The following is a 20422-nucleotide window of genomic DNA, read 5'->3' on the forward strand; positions in this document are numbered from 1 at the left end:
CCTCCACTTGCAGCTGCTGGAATGGCCTTGTGTCAGCCATAGCTCTGGCAGAGGTTGTCCTCTCAGCCTCACCCACCTCACAGGGTGTCTTTTGTGGAGGAGAAAGATAAAGGAGACTGTGAGCTGCTCTGAGACTCTGAGATTCAGCGTGGCGGGCGGGATATAAATCCAATGTCTCCTTCTTCTTATGAGGTAAAACACCATCGAGCCCACCTTCCAAAGTGGCCATTTTGTCCAGGTGAACTGATCTGTTTTTGGTGATCAGTTGTAATCAATGTTCCCTCTAAGCTGCAGAATCTTGTGAGCAGAAATTCTACTCTGTGAGCTACTGGCATTAAAGTTGTGAGCTACTGCATAAATTATTGTGCTCTGGAGTCATCCTTCCTGAGCTAAGACAAAAATGTGTGAGCTGGAAGCTAAAAATCTGTGAGCTAGCTCACGCTGACTCAGCTTAGAGGGAACACTGGTTGTAATTAGGGCTTTTTTGTAGCAGGAATTCCTTTGCATATTAGGCCATACACTCCTGATGTAGCCAGTCCTCTAAGAGCTTACAGGGCTCTTCATACAGGACCTACTGCAAGCTCTTGAAGGATTGGCTACATCAGGGGCGTGTGGCCTAATATGCAAAGGAGTTCCTGCTACAAAAAAACCCTGGTAGTGGGAGATATCAGCTACCGCCTGATGGTTGGCAAACCTATTTTCAAAGCAAGAGACATTCAGAGGTGGTTGTCCGTTGCCTGATACTGTGCAGCAATACTGGACTTCCCTATTGATCTCCCATCCAAGTACTACCCAAAGATTGATCCTGCTAAGCTTCTGAGATCAGGCCAGCCTGGGCCATCCAGGTGAGTGCATAATAATTTGTATGTCATCAAGTCACATCCAACTTATGGCGACCCAGCAGGGTGTTCGAGGCAAGAGAGGTTCAGAGGTGGTTTGCTCTTGCCTGCCTCTGCATACCAACTCTGGCCTTCCTTGGTGGCCTCCCATCTATAATTTTAACCAGGGCCAACCCTGGTTAATGGTCTGGAGACCAAGTGCTATGAGGAAAGGCTGAAGGAGCTGGGAATGTTTAGACTCAAGAGGAGATGATTCAGAGGTGATATGATCACCATCTTCAAATACTTGAAGGGCTGTTCTATAGAGGATGGTGTGGAATCGTTTTCTGTGGTCCCAGAAGGTAGGACCAGAACCAACGGGTTGAAATTAAATCAGAAGAGTTTTTGGCTCAACATTAGGAAGAACTTCCTGACCATTAGAGCAGTTCCTCAGTGGAACAGGCTTCCACGGGAGGTGGTGGGCTCGCCTTCCTTGGAGGTTTTTAAACAGAGGCTAGATGGCCATCTGACAGCAATGAAGATCCTTTGAATTTAGGGGGAGGTGTTTGTGAGTTCAGAGCGGTTCCTCAGTGGAACAGGCTTCCTCGGGAGGTGGTGGGCTCTCCTTCCTTGGAGGTTTTTAAGCAGAGGCTAGATGGCCATCTGAGAGCAATGCGGATCCTGTGAATAAGGCAGATCAGGAGAAGGAGGGCAGGAAGGGTGTGTGTGTGGGGGGGAGGTATTTGTGAAATTTCTGCATTGTGCAGGGGGTTGGACAAGATGACTCTGGCATCTCCAGTTAAAGGAATCCAACAGGAGGTGATGGGAAAGACCTGAAGGGTCAGAGACCCTGTGAGCCACTGCCAGTCTGAGGCTGATTCCGCACTCACCTTGGTCCGGGGCAGGCTTCCATTTCTGCACGGAGCAAGCTGGCGATCTCGCACCAGTTGCTCCATGCCGCCATTTTACGTGGGGCAAACCCGCGATTTGCCATGCCGCAGTGTAAACCTGAAAAAACAGTTTGTTTTAAAGCAAAGCAAGTTCTCCTTTCCTTCCTCCTCAAGGGAGAAGCCTCAGCCAATGGAGAAAATAGAGGTTTTGCTCTGTAGCTCCTGTGCGATCGAGCAAGCCTTGCAAACCAAGCTGTTATGCAGAAGGAAGCAAGAGAGAGGGAGAAAGAAGCAGATGATAGAAGCAGATGACTGCGGTGGGGCAAATCGCGAGTTTGCCCTGCGCAAAATGGCGGCGTCGAGCAACTGATGTGAAATCGCCAGCTTGCTCTGCGCGGAAACGGAAGCCTGCCCCGGACCAGGGTGAGTAGAGAATTCTGACCTGGATGGGCCGATGGACTGATCCAGTAGAAGGCAGCTCATGTGCGTTCATGTTCTGCTGCTGAACCACAGCTCCTCTTCCTTAGGACCATGCAAAAAATTCAGGTCCAGTTCCCAAGTGCTCCAAACACAGCTCTACAATATTTATTTGAAAGATGTATACACTGCCCTTTAGACCAGGGGTGTCAAACATGTTGCTCCTATCAGACCCCGAGCAACTGGCTGTCATCAGCTTCCTTCTCTCTCTCTCTTGCTTCCTTCTGCATCACAGCTTGCTTTGCTCAATCACACAGGATTGCTCAATCACACAGGAACTACAGCGCAAAACCTCTACTTTCTCCATTGGCTGAGGCTCCTCTATTGGAGAGAAAGGTGGAAAGGCAAAGCTTGTTTTTCCAAACTGAGAGTCAGTTTGGCGTAGTGGTTAAGTGTGCGGACTGTTATCTGGGAGAACCGGGTTTGATGCCCCACTACTCCACTTGGACCTGCTGGAATGGCCTCGGGTTAGCCATAGCTAACGCAGGAGTTGTCCTTGAAAGGACAGCTGCTTTGAGAGCCCTCTCACAGAATGTCTGTTGTGTGGGGAGAAGATATAGGAGATTGTAAGTCGCTCTGAGTCTCTGATTTAGAGAGAAGGGCGGGGTATAAATCTGCAGTCTTCTTCAGGTTCTCTCAATTGCACAGCAGAGCTACTGAGCCAAGCCTCTCTTCCTTTTATTGGCTGAGGCTCCTCCCCCTCCTGGTCCCCTGGGGAAGGAAGGAAAGAGACAGAGCTTCCTTTGCTGCATTCCCTGGATTCCATGGGAGAAATACAAAGAAAGCACCTTTAAGACTAACAAGTGCTAAAGTCTTTTTGAAAAATCTTTAATTGTGTTTGTCTGTGTCCTTTATAAAGTTTATATCTCTACTACCTAATCTTAAATAGGTAGACACACGGCCTGGCCCGACATGCCCCAGCCCAACCTGACATAGCCCGGCCCCACAAGGTCTCATTTATGTCAGATCCGGCCCTCATAACAAATGAGTTTGACACCCTTGCTTTAGACAATCCACTGCTTGGGCAGACTCAAGTCTGCGAACAATAACGTTTAAAAACAAGACAAAGCTACCCAGCTCAACACTTAGACCATTATGAAAGCTCTGTAACAATGTAGATACATCAACAGCTCTCCCACATTATGATTTATAGACCACCAATCTAATACTTGACAACGTTTCAGCTCTACGGTCCAAAGCTCTCAACCGAAAGCTTTCTGGAATAGCCGAGTGAGCTTTTGGGAAAGCTGAGGGTAGGGATCTGATAACCCCATAGAGGCTATTCCAGGGTTGATGAAAGCCTAACTAAACAACTCAGAATTTCAGCTCAGGAGCTTCTAGCATTTGCTCATTTTAAAGTCACTTAGGGGATTTGTGTGGTCCCAGGTCAGCCTGGGACTGTGGAGATGATAGATAGATAGACAGACAGACAGACAGACAGATGACGATGAAGACGATGAAGAACACTGCAGATTTATACCCTGCCCTTCTCTCTGAATCAGAGTCTCAGAGCAGCTTCCAATCTCCTTTGCCTTCCTCCCCCACAACAGACACCTTGTGAGGTGGGTGGGGCTGAGAGGGCTCTCACAAAGCTGCCCTTTCAAGGACAACCTCTGCAAGAACTATGGCTGACCCAAGGCCACTCCTGCAGCTGCAAGTGGAAGAGTGGGGAATCAAACCCGGTTCTCCCAGATAAGAGTCTGCACACTTAACCATTGCACCAAACTTAGCCAAGTTAGTTTGTAGCAGTACAAAAGGTAGGTGGCCAGCAATACACCCTCTAAGCTGTGGAGCCTTGTGAGCAAAATTTACGCTTCATGAGCTACTGGCATGAAAGTGGTGAGCTACCGCATCAATTAGTTTGCTCTGGGGCCATTTTTTCCTAAGGCAGAAATGGGTGAGCCAGAGGCTAAAAACCTGTGAGCTAGCTCACACTAACTCAGCTTAAAGGGAACACTGGTGGCCAGGTCCCTACCTTGTGCCAGAGAGGGTGAGAGGAAGCTTTCCGGGAGAGGGGAGGCCGGGGTGATGTCATTATGTGCTTTCCGGGAGAGGGGAGGCCCCAGCGTGATATCACCATGCAGAAGTGATGTCATCATGTTGGGGACGTTGTGAAGCGACGCTCTGGATTTTGGGCAAACTCTCTGGTAAAGTTGGACTCAACCATAAAAAATGGAGCGACGGTCTGTACAATAGTAGCAAAAACACCCGACACTAGGCAATATACAAATTAAAAAGTCCCACACTGCAATATGTTCTGCCCAAATAGTCCCAGATAGAGACCCTGGGTTTTATTACCCCATTTCTATATTTTTCTTCAGTGATACAGGCTATGAACAAAACAGATATAAAAACTACATGTTACTTTATACATCAGTACATTGTAAAAATCAGTGCTTTTTTTGTAGCAGGAACTTCTTTCCTTATTAGGATACACACCCCTGATATAGCCAATCCTCCAAGTGCTTACAGGGTTCTTCTTACAGGGTCTACTGTAAGCTCCAGGAGGATTGGCTCCATCAAGGGGTGTGTGGCCTAATATGCAAAGGAGTTCCTGTTACAAAAAAAAGCCCGGTAAAAATTATTAATGAAATTATACTTATGAACTTACTTTGTATAAAATAAGTTTGTTTTAAAGCAAAGCAAGCTCTCCTTCTTTCCTTCCTCCCCTAGGGAGGAGCCTCAGCCAATGGAGAAAATAGAGGTTTTGCTCTGTAGCTCCTGTGCGATTGAGCAAGCCTGGCAAACCAAGCTGTTACGCAGAAGGAAGCAAGAGAGAGGGAGAAAGAAGCAGATGACAGCCAGTTGCTCGGGGGCCTGATAGGAGCCCTCCGAGGGCCTGATTCGGCTCCCGGGCTGCATATTTGACACCCCTGCCCTATGTTATACCCTGATACACTAGACTCAAGAAATGTAACAACATCTAACTAAATTGGAAAAAAAATAACAGTTCCCCACACTTACCAACAGTTTAAATAATCCTGAGCCCAACACACAGAATCTGACTCGTCCAACATCTTCTGGTAGCAACAGGCAAAAACTCTTTTGTGCCAGTCTCAGGTCATAAATCTCTTGTTAGCCATTTACTACTCAATTAAATGCAGCTGATGCTGAGATGTTCTTAAAGGGGATAGAATAAATTTCAACCAATATGACAAAACAGCCAAACAACTTTGGATTCAACAGGTCTAATCTAAGAACAGAATAAACAGTTGAAGAATATAGCAGACAGCCATTCATATCTGCTATAGGAAAAGAAAAGGTCCCCTGTGCAAGCACCAGTCGTTTCCGACTCAGGGGTGACGTTGCTCTCACGACATTTTCACGGCAGACTTTTGACGGGGTGGCTTGCCATTGCCTTCCCCAGTCATCTCCACTTCCCCCCCAGCAAGGCTGGGGACTCATTTGACCGACCTCAGAAGGGTGGAAGGCTGAGTCAACCTTGGGCCAGCTACCACAAGTTAATAAATCAGTAAGAAGAGGGTAGAATGATTTATATGGCAGGTAGCCATGCACATATAAGTCCATTTTTTGAAAGAAATACAATTAATTTTAAGAACTATACCAGGAAGCCATTCATATATAAAGAACACAGGGTTGCCAGCCTCCAGATCTCCCTCTTTTACAACTGATCTCCAGCAGGCAGAGATCAGCCCCCTGGAGAAAATGGCTGCTTTGTATGGCCTTGTACCCTGCTGAGGCCCCTCCCCAAACCCCGCCCCTCTCCCAGATCCACCCCCAAAGTCTGCAGGTATTTTCCAACCCAGACCTGGCAACCCTAAAAGAACAGCATTACGACCATTTAATTCAAAACTCTAAAGTAAACAGGCCTTTCTCATAGCCTCTTGAAAAAGTACATGCATGTTCAATGGTGTAACATTCATATACGACTAAAAAGTAAAGGCAGTCCCCTGTGCAAGCACCAGTCGTTTCCGACTCTGGGGTGACGTTGCTCTCACAAAGTTTTCACGGCAGACTTTTTACGGGGTGGTTTGCCATTGCCTTCCCCAGTCATCTACACTTCCCCCCCGCCCCCCAGCAAGCTGGGTGCTCATTTTACTGTTCTCGGAAGGCTGAGTCAACCTGGAGCCGGCTACCTGAAACCAGCTTCCGCAGAGATCGAACTCAGGTCATGAGCAGAGCTTACGACTGCAGTACTGCAGCTTTACCACTCGGCACCATGGGGCTCTTCCACATATGACTAGACAGATCTAAATTAGCATTTAAGCCATTTGGTTCCAGACTACTGAATTTAAATGTCCAAAAGGTTTCTCTTCTTGCCAATATTTGTCTAATGATGTTCTTAGGCTTACATACTTCCAGGACAAAAAAAACCCAAACAAACCTAATATCTTCAAAGCAATGATTATGCTGGAAGTAAATTCTGTATCCAAATTGGTGGCGTCTTGGTGGGCAGTAGCGGAACGCAAGCGTGGTTAGTCTTGCTACGGCTAATCTGGAGAGCAATTTCATTACGAGCAACCCTTTATTTACAAAACTCACAGAATGAATCTACGGAGATTTCTTTAACGGGCAGACAGTGCTGCAAACGTTGCACAATTCTGTTTGCAAAAATCTGAAGACTTTTCAGCCAGTCTCTGATGGACAGCGCGGTAATCTGATTCGCAGCCAGGGGTTGTCAGTTGCCGCTTCTGCTGCCATGGAAACCGGTTGAGAGTTCAAATGGATGTCATGAACATCCTCGCACAAGATGTCCCATCACACACACACACACAGGCAGACACACACCCTACTTTTTAAGGAGCTTTTCTTCTTTCCAGACCACACTTGCTCCACAGAACAACATCTCTAAGCTCTTAGCGTTTATGTGAGGCAGGCCTCATTTTGAGCAGGAGGTCACAGGAGTAGAGTTCCGGAACCTCTACATTTTATTGTGCTCTTTCTTTCTTATCCCCCACCCTCTCCAAATACTTGCTTCTGGGCTCCATTGTTCAAGCCCCCTTGAGAATTTCACTTAACCCTGAAATGTGACAAACTTTCTAATATTTCTCCCCACAAAAAATGAGAAAACAACCAAAACGTATCAAGCGGACAGACGGAAATCTTCGTCCTGCCACCGTGGCCCCACAGGAGAAAGTAATTTTAAAAGTATGATGGGAGTAAGGTTTTATTAGGACAATTATAATTTGGGAAGCGTTTTAAGGTAGATGCTGAGCTGATATAATTTGGTACACCTTCTGGTGATGTCGGGGGTGTGTGGCATATGCAAATGAGTTGTGCTAATGAGCTCCGGCACCTCTTCTTTTATAAAATGACCCCTAGAGGAGACCTTTCCATTGGTTTTGGGGGCATAGCCAGTATCATAATACCCCTGTATAAATTGATGGTGCGGTCTCATTTGGAATACTGTGTGTAATTCTGGTCACCACATCTCAAAAAGGACATTATAGCATTGGAAAAAGTCCAGAAAAGAGCAACTAGAATGATTAAACGTTTGGAACACTTTCCCTATGAAGAAAGGTTAAAACGCTTGGGGCTCTTTAGCTTGGAGAAACGTCGACTGCGGGGTGACATGATAGAGGTTTACAAGATTATGCATGGGATGGAGAAGGTAGAGAAAGAAGTCCTTTTCTCCCTTTCTCACAATACAAGAACTCGTGGGCATTCAATGAAATTGCTGAGCAGTCAGGTTAAAATGGATAAAAGGAAGTACTTCTTCACCCAAAGGGTGATTAACATGTGGAACTCACTGCCACAGGAGGTGGCGGCGGCTACAAGCATAGCCAGCTTCAAGAGGGGATTGGATAAAAATATGGAGCAGAGGTCCATCAGTGGCTATTAGCCACAATGTATATATATTCTGGCTACTGTGTGGCACAGAGTGTTGGACTGGATGGGCCATTGGCCTGATCTAACATGGCTTCTCTTATGTTCTTAAGTGTGACCCAGAGTGTTGGACTGGATGGGCCATTGGCCTGATCCAACATGGCTTCTCTTATGTTCTTATGCTCTTTAACAGAGACCACTGCATAGATAGTTTCTATCTCTGCTACCTAATCTTAAATAGGGCCACTGGCCTGATCCAACATGGCTTCTCTTATGTTCTTATGTGTGACACAGAGTGTTGGACTGGATGGGCCATTGGCCTGATCTAACATGGCTTCTCTTATGTTCTTAAGTGTGACCCAGAGTGTTGGACTGGATGGGCCATTGGCCTGATCCAACATGGCTTCTCTTATGTTCTTATGCTCTTTAACAGAGACCACTGCATAGATAGTTTCTATCTCTGCTACCTAATCTTAAATAGGTACACATACGGCCCGGCCCGACATGACTCGGCCCGACAAGGTTTCATTTGTGTCAGATCTGGCCCTCATAACAAATGAGTTTGACACCCCTGGGCATTGTTATATTGTATTCTTTATCTCTTAGCTCAGCAGGGTGGAATGCTATCTAGTCCACCCTCCAAAGCAGCCATTTTCTCCCGGAGAACCATTCTGTCTTCTGGAGGTGGCTTGTAATTCTGGGAGATGTTAGCAACCCCATCTCTGTCGTCTGCAGCTCAGTTCTAACTCTGGAATATCCAGGCCTCAGAACCAGCAGGAGCTCACAGGAGCACAGCTCCTGAACCTTTCTGAGGGTTCCCCCTCTTCCTCCCCAGCACCTACTTTGTCCATTGAATAGTAGGTGCAGCTGCATAACAATCCCTGGATTAGGAGAGTGGGCACACCCCCAGCAGCCCTCATTAACCCCTGGAGAAGTCTGCGGCACCCTTTCTCCACTTATGTGATTTTGAGCGGTGGGTGGGTGCTTTGCTGGCCTTTGGACTGGGGGGGCAGGCCTCACTCGCCCGGGGCTCTCCTTTCTTGCGTTGGGTTGCTTTTGGCTGGTGGGGGGGCAGGATATCCGAATGAGTTATGCTAATGAGCTCCGCCACGTATTTTTCTACAAAACAACCCCTGGGAATATCCCACCCAGAGGTTGTCAGGTGTAGAGAGCCAGTTTGTTGTAGCGGTTAAGTGCGCGGACTCTTATGTGGGAGAACCGGGTTTGATTCCTCCCTCCTCCACTTGCAGCTGCTGGAATGGCAGAAGTGACATCATCGCACTGGGGACGTTGCGCCAGGGATGCTCTAGGACTTGCAGTAAAAACTCTATGGTACCATAGAGTTTTACCATGAATCCTAGAGCACCCCCCCCCCCGGTGTGATGCTCTAGGAATTGCAGTAAAACTCTATGGTACCTTAGAATTTTTATCATGAGTCCTAGAGCATCCTTGGTGCAATGTCCCTGGCATGATGATGTCACTTCTGGGCAAAGTCATTGGGCCATGCGCGATTTGCGCGGGGGAGAAACCAGTCGGGGACTTGGCAGCCCTAGTTGTAACACCAATATGCCAAATTATTTGATTGTAATTTCAGTGTCATTTATGCATTGCAAGTTTATATACTTTTTAAAAATGCATAGATGTCTTTAGTTTTACCTGAATTTGGGGGTAGGGGGTAGGCTCTCGTTTGCATTCTGGTTCACACCCATCCTTTTAAGCTAGAGTCCCGCCACTTAATCTTGTTTAAAACTTCCCTTCGGCAGCCGCGTGAACTGCTTATCAGACCATAAGCCTAAGATGCCCTTTGTAATTATTTCCCTCCTCCAGCTCTTCTGGTACCTTCTGCAACACTTGCCTTGAAACACTAGTTCCCTCTCCAAGGTCATTTCCACCCAACACAAGGGAAACAGACGTGACCTCTCCCCCCACACATTGGGAGAACCCCTCCCCTTCTCACTGTTTTCTTCTCTATGTGATGAAAGGCTTCTGCTTACTTTCCTTAAGCAACATGCAAACAACAATAAAACCTACAGTTCAAAGTTAAAACAATACATTAAAGATAAACAGATAAAAACAATGAAACAATAAAGTGCACCACAGGCGGAAAGGGCACATCGCAGGCTCTCGTTTGTAAGCTCTTGGAGGATTGGCTACGTCAGGGGTGTGTGGCCTAATATGCAAAGGAGCTCCAGCTAGAATTCCACCCCTGCCTCTTATATAGCCAATCCTCCAAGAGTTTACAGGGCTCTTAGTACAGGGCCTACTGTAAACTCCAGGAGGATTGGCTACATCAGGTGTGTGTGGCCCAGGGGTGGAATTCTAGCAGGAGCTCCTCTGCATATTTGGTCACGCCCCCCCTGGTGTAGCCAATCCTCCAAGAGCTTAGAGGGCTCTTAGTACAGGGCCTACTGGAAGCTCCAGGAGGATTGGCTACATCTGAGGGGTGTGGCCTAATATGCAAAGCAGCTCCTGCTAGAATTCCACCCCTGCCTCTTATATAGCCAATCCACCCTTCGCCCCTTCGCAGGGAAGGGCGGAAAATAAGCATACTAAAATTTAAAATAAATAAATAAAAGCTCTTAGACGATTGGCTACATCAGGGGGGTTCAGCATAATATGCACACAATAATGCTTCTTTCTGTATTTTTAGTTCACTGATGAAGACATAATATCATAACAGGATAGATATATCTAGAATTCCTGTGTGAACTCTAAACTTGAACCACTGGGTTTAAAATTTATTTTCTCATTGAATTTATGTTTTTGGAATTAATGACTACTGGAAAAAAATATGGAATATTGTACCTGTAAACCTTTTTTGTACTGTATGGTAATGGGATTTCTTACTGTTTTTGTATTATGATTTAACTCTGATTATTGAAAAGAAACAAATAAGAATTAGAGAATAGGAAATAGAAACACCCTAACTGGGTTTAAAATAGGGTAGATTGGGAAATGTTATTACAGCTAAAAATTTCAAAAATGGCACCTGGTTTTTTGGCCACTGTTTGACACAGAGTGTTGGACTGGATGGGCCATTGGCCTGATTCAACATGGCTTATCTTATGTTCTTATGTGACACAGCGTGTTGGACTGGAGGAGCCATTGGCCTGATCCAACATGGCTTCTCTTATGTTTTATGAATGACACAGAGTGATGGACTGGATGGGCCATTGGCCTGATCCAACATGGCTTCTCTTATGTTCTTATGTGTGACACAGAGTGTTGGACTGGATGGGACACTGGCCTGATCCAACATGGCTTCTCTTATGTTCTTATGTGACACAGAGTGTTGGACTGGAGGAGCCATTCGCCTGATCCAACATGGCTTCTCTTATGCTTTATGAATGACACAGAGTGATGGACTGGATGGGCTATTGGCCTGATCCAACATGGCTTCTCTTATGTTCTTATGTGACACAGAGTGTTGGACTGGAGGAGCCATTCGCCTGATCCAACATGGCTTCTCTTATGTTTTATGAATGACACAGAGTGATGGACTGGATGGGCCACTGGCCTGATCCAACATGGCTTCTCTTACGTTCTTATGTGTGACACAGAGTGTTGGACTGGATGGGCCATTGGCCTGATCCAACATGGCTTCTCTTATGTTCTTTCCTTATTTGACATCTAGAACCAACTCTAGCGGTCGACCGACACAAGTCCAGCTGCACTGTGGGATGGAAACTCTTTTGCTCTTTCAATTTCACCTCCCCCGCCCCGCCCCCCACCCTGCACTTGCAAACAAGCAAATCGAAAAAACAGGACGGGCCAGTACAGAATATTAAAAAGGCAGCCTTTAACGGTGGCTACACTGCAAATAATAATTTGCTTGTGCGGCCAGGCACCCCGTTAATTACAAAAAGGCACCTCTGGGCTGCTGCCGGACGGCTGAAAGTCATTGGCTTCCAGGATTACTGCATTAGTATTGATCCCCCCCTACCCCACCACTCTGTTGCAGCCTTTATGAATTCCACACACACACACACACACACACACTCAAGTCACTCCTCGCAACAATCCAATTGGGGACAAGCTTTTGGATGTAAACAGGGCGTTAGCAGCTGAGCCGAACACAATGCATCTCATGGGTCTTTCTGCATTGCCATTGGGCTGACCTTATCTTTGAGTCATCTCCAACGCCAAGAGCATTTTGGCTATGCTGTACAAAATCAGTACTGGGTTGCCCATCTCAGAGTATTGGCCAGAGATCTGGAATTGCAAGTAGGGTTGCCAATCCACAGGTGGGGACAGAGGATCCCCCGGTTTGGAGGCCCCCCCCCCGCTTCAGGGTCAGTGCTGGGCACTCCATTATTCCCTATGGAGACTGATTTCCATAGGGCAGGGGTGGCCAAACTTTCTTAACGTAAGAGTCTCATAGAATAAATGTCAGCTGTCCGAGAGCCGCAAGACATGAATGTCAGATGTCCGAGAGCCACAAGATATGAGCATCAGATGTTTGAGAGCTGTGAGACAAGGGAGGAAGGAAGGAGGGCAAATAGATGGGGGAGGGAGGAGGGAGAGAGAGGTGGAAAGAAAGCAACTTTATCTCTAAATGCCTTCTCCAAGCTGCCAGCTGGGTTGGCTTGGAGAAGTGATTTAAAGAGACAAATGCCTTCTCTAAGCCGGCTGATAGGGCAGTGGGAGCTTCAAGAGCCACACAATATGTGTGAAAGAGCCACATGCGGCTCCCGAGCCCTGCCATAAGGTATAATGGAGAATTGATCCAAGGGTATCTGGAGCTCTGGGGGAGCTGTATTTTGAGGTAGAGGCATCAAATTTTCAGCACAGTATCCGGTGCCTCTCCCCAAAATACCCCCCAAAGTTCAAAACGATTGGAGCAGGGGGACCAATTTTATGAGCCCCCAAAGAAGGTGCCCCTATCCTGCATTATTTCCAATGGAGGGAAGGCATTTAAAAGGTAGAGTTCAATTATGCTTGTCACACCCTTGCTCCTGGCTCCACCCCCAATGTCTCCTGGCTCCACCCCCAAGCCTCTTGGCTCCACCCCAAAGTCCCCAGATATTTCTTGAGTTGGACCTGGCAACCTGAATTACAAGTCATCTTCAGACTACAGAAATCAGTTTCCTGGGGGGGGGGGGGGAATGGCTGCCGTGGAAGGTGGGCTGTACCCCGCTGAGGTCCCTGCCTTCCACACTCCCCACAGGTTCCACCCCCCCCCCCCAAATCTCCAGGAATTTCCTAACCCAGAGCTGGCATCCCTCGTCATATGCAAGCATCACTGGAATGCAATGGGGTGTTCCAGGCCTCATTTTGGGTAGGAGCTCACAGGGGGCAGAGCAGAATTTGATTGTGCTCTTTCTTTCTTGTGTTTTAACAATTTATTGATAACATATGGTTACAAAACTTAATTATACATTTCCTGTACTAACCCATATGATATTTCAATCCCCCCTCCCTCCCTTGTTTGACTTCCCCAAAGTTATATATTTAAGTTCAATACTAAAGGTACCACTAACTGATCAAAGTTCAATTTTTTTCCCCCTCATCAATACTAAAAAATTGTCCAATGTCTTTTTACATTCCACTCTTTCTCCATATATCCTTTAAATTTCTTCCACTCCTTTTTGAATATATCTAGATCATAGTCTCTTAGAGTTCTAGTTAGTTTGTCCATCTCACGCCACGATAAAACTTTCATAATCCAGTCCCATTTCTCTGGTATTTTTTCTTGTTTCCACAGCTGCGCATACAATGTGCTCTTTCTTTCTTTACAACCCCTCCCCACCAAAAAAAAATATATTTGCTTCTCGACTCCATTGTTCAACACCCCCTGTGAGAATTTTGCTGCACTCTTCAGATTCAACAAACTTTCTAATATTTTTCCCCATTAAAAAAAAGGGGAAATAATTACAGCGTATAAAGTAGACAAGCCCCCATGGCGAATTTAGTGTCCCCACTCTGCTGGCCCTGGGACTGTGGTGGGCAGGCCGGCCCTGGTGCCGGTCCCTGGTGCCCCAAAGGGTGGGGACGACTGGGATATGGCCATAAAGAGGCCGGGGGGGGGGGGAGGGCGTGAGGTTGGGTTGCCAACATGACATCTCCAGCTCACAGCAGGTGATGTAGAAGACTTTTGTGTAAGAACCTGGAAAGCCTCTGCCAGTTTGGGTACACAAGAATGAGCTTCTATTTTTTGGAGGGGCGGCAAATTGGAGAAGAAGGTTATATTTTTTGCAGTGGCGCAGCATGGTAAAGCTGCAGTACTGCAGTCTGAGCTCTCTGCTCACATCCTGAGTTCGATCCCGGCGGAAGCTGGGTTCAGGTAGCCAGCTCAAGGTTGACTCAGCCTTCCAACCTTCCGAGGTCGGAAAAATGAGTTCCCAGCTTGCTGGGGGGAAAGTGTAGATGACTGGGGAAGGCAATGGCAACCCCCCCGTAAAAAGTCTGCTGGGGTTTATTTCTCTCTTTTTCTGCCTTCCTTTTCTTTTACTGTGCTAGTTGTGGATCACACCTAATTATAATTACTAGATAGTAAATTTTGGAATAACCTGTAATAGTTTGCATAGAGAATATTTAGGCAGTCAAGAATTCACAGCAATGCATAATTAATAGTTTAATGATAATATAATTAGATTAACTGTGTTTTGATACAGAATTATTGTCTTAATTTGGTTTTCATCTTGACCTTGGATAGAAAATGGGCTACATATCTAGATACATCTTTATAACTTAAAAACCTTACTCGATATTTTATGGTATGCATGTAAGCATTTATGCTTGTTTACGACCTGATTCCAGAAGTTTAATTAATTGTATATGAATATTAATATACAATTATACAATATTAATATTGATATTAACTTGTATATATTTTTTCAAAATTCAATAAAAAATATAAAGAGAGTTGTGCTAATGAACTCTGGCACCTCTTTTTCTATGAAATGACCCCTGGTGTGTTCTGAGTCTTCCATGCGAGCTAGGAAGGTTGAACCCAAGCAGAGGGTCATGATACACATGGACCCATTTCCCCCCCCCTTAGCCAAGACACATTCTCATCCTAACTTACCCCACAGGCTTATTATGGAGGACAGGGAAAGGATGTAAGCCACTTCGGGGGGGGGGCACTGGAAAGAAAAATTGGATGTAAAATGAAATAAATACTGCATTAGTCTTGATCTCTTCCCTCCCCCAGCACTCCGTTGCAGCCTTTATGAATTCAGCATAGGGTTGCCAAGTCCAGTTCAAGAAATATCTGGGGACTTTGGGGGTGAAGCCAGGAGACTTTGGGGGTGGAGCCAGGAGCCAGGTGTGACAAGCATCACTGAACTCCAAAGCGAGTTCCGGCTATCACATTTAAAGGGACCGCATGCCTTTTTAAATGACTTCCTTCTTGAAATAATGAAGGATAGGGGCACCTTCTTTTGGGGGCTCACAGAATTGGACTCCCTGGTCCAATCGTTTTGAAACTTGGGGCGTATTTTGGGGAGAGGCGCTGGATGCTATGTTGAAAATTTGGAGCCTCTACTTAAAAAAAACAGCCCCCTCAGAGCCCCAGATACTCGCGGATCAATTCTCCATTATATCCTATGGGAATAAGTCTCCATAGGGAATAACGGAGTTCCCAGCAGACTTTCCCCTCCCCTCCACCCCGCTTTCTGATGACCCTGAAGCGGGGGGAGGGCCTCCAAACTGGGGGATCCCCTGCCCCCACCTGGCGATTGGCAACCTTAATTCTGCAAGAGCTCACAGGCACACAACTCCACTGTTGGATGTACTGCCCAGCAATCAATCCTTTCTGGATAGAAGTAATACAGCGAATAAAAGGTGTCACAGGTTATCTAGTTGAGATCTCACCAGAAGCTTTGTTATTAAATCTGAGATTAAATGTAAACCTATTGTAAACAAGGCTATGGCAATCTTGATATATGCTGCAAAAACTATAATCGCTCAGTTATGGAAAGATGTACCAAAAGCCCACCATTGGCCTCTGGCACAAAAAGATCTGGAATCTTTGTGCTATGAGCAAAATCGCAGCAAATTTAAAATTTCTTACAAACTCAATCCAAAATACAAATTTTGAAACTATCTGGTTTCCAATGCTTGATTATTTAACTTCTCAAGGCGACGTTCCAAATATTATCAATAAATGGTATCTTTATTAAATATAATACTGGACATATATAGAAAAAATGTTTTTATAATAAGTACTTAAAAAACAACTGAATGCAACCATTCTTTTGAAATGAATTGAACAATTACACACAACTTTTTCTATTTTTGTTTATTCTCATCTTAGTTTTCTTTGTTAGAATATGGCATTGTATCTTGCTTAAATATAATAAAAAAAAAATATATATATATATATTTTAAAAAAAGCATGGCCCATTTACTAAGACTTTCTAATATGTGTCCGTTGGGTGGATTTGTATTTCAACATGTGGACACGGGAAGCTGTCTTATAATAAAACCAAACCTTTAGTCCGTCAGGGTTAGTACCGTCTACCCAGACTGGAAGTGGATCTCCAGGGTCTCAGGCTGAGGTCTTTCCCATCACCTGCTGCTTGGTCCTTTAACTGGAGACGCCGGGGATTGAACCTGGGACCTTCTGCATGCCAAACAGATGCTCTACCACTGCGCTACAGCCCCACCCTGGCTCTCCAGGGTCTCAGGCTGAGGTCTTTCCCACCACCTGCTGCCTGGTCCTTTAACTGGAGACGCCGGGGATTGAACCTGGGACCTTCTGCATGCCAAACAGATGCTCTACCACTGCGCTACAGCCCCACCATGGCTCTCCAGGGTCTCAGGCTGAGGTTTTTTCCATCACCTGCTGCCTGGTCCTTTAACTGGAGATGCTGAGGATTGAACCTGGGACCTTCTGCATGCCAAGCAGATGTTCTACCACTGAGCCATGGACTCTACCCATATGTGTTGCTCATCCTTTAGTGCTTGAGCAAGGTTCGCTGCCTGACGTGGGGCCTGATGTTGGTTTCTAAGATGAAATCATAAAAGATCAAAAAGCCACAAAGCGTGACCTTCTGTTCCAGGTTTCCTTAGAAAGCAGCGGTTTCTAGTTTTGTCCATGTAACTCATTGGAGACTCCCCTGAGCCACACAGAGAGGCCTGGCACACTGCGAAAGACACACTGTGGAAGTGCTAACCAATTAAATGGAAGGGTATCTCAGCTGACTCAGCCTTCCATCCTTCTGAGGTCGGTCAAATGAGTCCCCAGCTTGCTGGGGGGAAAGTGTAGAGGACTGGAAAAGGCAATGGCAAATCACCCCGTAAAAAGTCTGCCGTGAAAACGTTGTGAAAGCAACATCACCCCAGAGTCAGAAACGACTGGTGCTTGCACAGGGGGCCTTTCCTTTCCATCTCAGGGTTCCCCTGTGCTGGCTAGATAGTGATGATGATATTGGATTTATATCCCACCCTCAACTCTGAATCAGAGCAGCTCACAATCTCCTTTATCTTCCTCCCCCACAACAGACCTGTGAGGTGGGTGGGGCTGCAGAGGGCTCTCATAGCAGCTGCTCTTTCAAGGACAGAGGCTCTGAGCGGCCTACAATCTCCTTTCCCTCCCTCCCCCACAACAGACATCCTGTGAGGGGGGTGGGGCTGAGAGGGCTCTCCCAGCAGCTGCCCTTTCGAGGACAGAGTCTCAGAGCGGCCTACAATCTCCTTTCCCTTCCTCCCCACAACAGACACCCTGTGAGGTGGGTGGGGCTGGAGAGGGCTCTCACAGCAGCTGCCCTTTCAAGGACAGAGGCTCTGAGCGGCCTACAATCTCCTTTCCCTTCCTCCCCCACAACAGACACCCTGTGAGGTGGGTGGGGCTGGAGAGGGCTTTCACAGCAGCTGCCCTTTCAAGGACAACCTCTGCCAGAGCTATGGCTGACCCAAGGCCATTCCAGCAGCTGCAAGGGGAGGAGTGGGGAATCAAACCCGGTTTTCCCAGATAAGAGTTCGCGCACTTCACCACTACACCAAACTCAAGTGAGCAGTCCTAATCCCTGGAAGTTGAAGAGCCCTGCAGGATCAGACGAGGGGTCCATCCAGTCGAGCATCCTGTCTTACACAGTGGCCAACCAGCTCCTCTGGACAGCCAGCAACAGGGCATAGTGGGCCAAGGTCTTCCCTTGATATTGCCTCCTGGCTCTGGGATTCAGAGGATTAGTGCCTCTGAATGTGGAGGTTTCCTCAGTCACCAGGGCTAGTAGCCATTGATAGATTTATCCTCCATGAATCTGTCTAAGCCCCTTTTAAGGTTGTTTATTCCTAGGGCTATCACGACATCCTCTGACAGCAAATTCCACATTTTAATCAGAGAGCAACATAAGAGCCCAGCTTGGTCAGACCAGAAATCCATCTACATGAGTTAACAGCGTGATGTGGTAGCTAAAAAGGCAAATGCAATTTTGGGTTGTATTAACAGAAGTATAGTGTCCAGGTGTTTTTAGTTTATAGCAGAAACTCCTTTGCATATTAGGCCACACACCCCTGCTGTAGCCAATAACAGAATCATAGAGTTGGAAGGGACTTTCAGGGTCATCTAGTCCAACCCCCTGCACAATGCAGGAAATTCACAAATACCTCCCCCTAAATTCACAAGATCTTCATTGCTGTCAGATGGCCATCCAGCCTTTGTTTAAATACCTCCAAGGAAGGAGAGCCCACCACCTCCCGAGGAAGCCTGTTCCACTGAGGAACTGCTCTAACGGTCAGGAAGTTCTTCCAAATGTTGAGCCGGAAACTCTTTTGATTTAATTTCAACCCACTGGTTCTGGTCCTACTTTTTGGGGCCACAGAAAACAATTCTACACCTCCAAGAAGTTACAATAGGAGAAGACGACAAAATTGGATTTATATTCCGCCCTCCATGCAGAGTCTCAGAGCGGCTCACGATCTCCTTTATCTTCCTCCCCCACAACAAACACTCTGTGAGGTGGGTGGAGCTGAGAGGGCTCTCACAGCAGCTGCCCTTCCAAGGACAACCTCTGCCAGAGCTATGGCTGACCCAAGGCCATGCTAGCAGGTGCAAGTGGAGGAGTGGGGAATCAAACCCGGTTCTCCCAGATAAGAGTCTGCCCTTTCAAGGACAACCTCTGCCAGAGCTATGGCTGATCCAAGGCCATTCCAGCAGGTGCAAGTGGAGGAGTGGGGAATCAAACCCGGTTCTCCCAGATAAGAGTTCGCGCACTTCACCACTACACCATATTGGCTCTCTACACCTGTAAAGCCCTGTAAGAAGAGCCCTGTAAACTCTTGGGGGATTAGCTACACCAAGGGTGTGTGGCCTAATAGGCAAAGGAGTTCCTGCTACAAAAAAAAGCCCTGGTTTGGCCACACCTGCGCCCTCCTGTTTGCCTGAAATACGGCACAGAGGGATTCCCCTTGACTGATAAGAATAATCCCTGACAATTTAATCCTAGCTGGATTGAGGAAGAAGGGAGTTACAGTCAGAGATATTTCCCTGTGAAATGTATGGAAACAGGAAAGAGAATGTAATAAAGACAAGAAAACTCATGCAATAAGGAAAATAAAAAGGCTCTGTGAAAATATATAAAACTACGGTGAAATGAAAAGGAAAAAAAACCCCACTGTTTCCGTGCACCGCCTCTGGTTGAAATGAGACAACGAAAAGGGAAAACGTTAGGCTGTTTTCCTCACTGCCCACTAGGTGGCAACATACCTTCAAAAGAAAGAGCATTTTTACTGTGGAAGCTATCAAAAATACAACCAGCCTGGGGAAACAAAACTCATAAAAAGGTCCCCCTGCGAGGCAGACAGGAGGAAAACGGGAGAGTGCTCAAACACCGGACTGTTCAGCTCACAAATCACTAGCCAGCAATAAGCAAGTAGCAGTCGGGACAAATGTGGGTTTCACTGTTTTTGTGCACCACTAGACACCTGTCAATCGCATTCCTAGAATCATAGAGTTGGTAGGGACCCCAGGGTCATCTAGTCCAGCCCCCTGCACAATGCAGGAAACTCACAAACACCTCCCCCTAAATTCACAGGATCTTCATTGCTGTCAGATGGCCATCTAGCCTCTGTTTAAAAACTTCCAAGGAAGGAGAGCCCACCACCTCCCGAGGAAGCCTGTTCCTCTGAGGAACCGCTCTAAACTCACAAATACCTCCCCCTGAATTCACAGGATCTTCATTGCTGTCAGATGGCCATCTAGCCTCTGTTTGAAAACCTCCAAGGAAGGAGAGCCCACCACCTCCCAAGGAAGCCTGTTCCACTGAGGAACCGCTCTAAACTCACAGACTCCTCCCCCAAAATTCACAGGATTTTCATTGCTGTCAGAGGGCCATCTAGCCTCCGTTTAAAAACCTCCAAGAAAGGAGAGCCCACCACCTCCAGAGAAAGCCTGTTCCACTGAGGAACCGCTCTAACGGTCAGGAAGTTTTTCCTAATGTTGAGCCAGAAACACTTCTGATTTAATTTCAACCCACTGATTCTGGTCCGACCTTCTCGGGCCACAGA

General features: G+C 46.6%; 1 protein-coding gene across 1 annotated transcript in view; it reads right to left on the reverse strand.

Annotated features, from left to right (window-relative positions):
* The window catches only part of RTN1 (reticulon 1), a 248090-nt gene that overhangs the window by 72760 nt on the left and 154908 nt on the right, over positions 1–20422 (reverse strand). The window lies entirely within an intron of this gene.

This window comes from Heteronotia binoei, chromosome 21 (assembly GCF_032191835.1).
Source record: "Heteronotia binoei isolate CCM8104 ecotype False Entrance Well chromosome 21, APGP_CSIRO_Hbin_v1, whole genome shotgun sequence".
Taxonomy (NCBI): domain Eukaryota; kingdom Metazoa; phylum Chordata; class Lepidosauria; order Squamata; family Gekkonidae; genus Heteronotia; species Heteronotia binoei.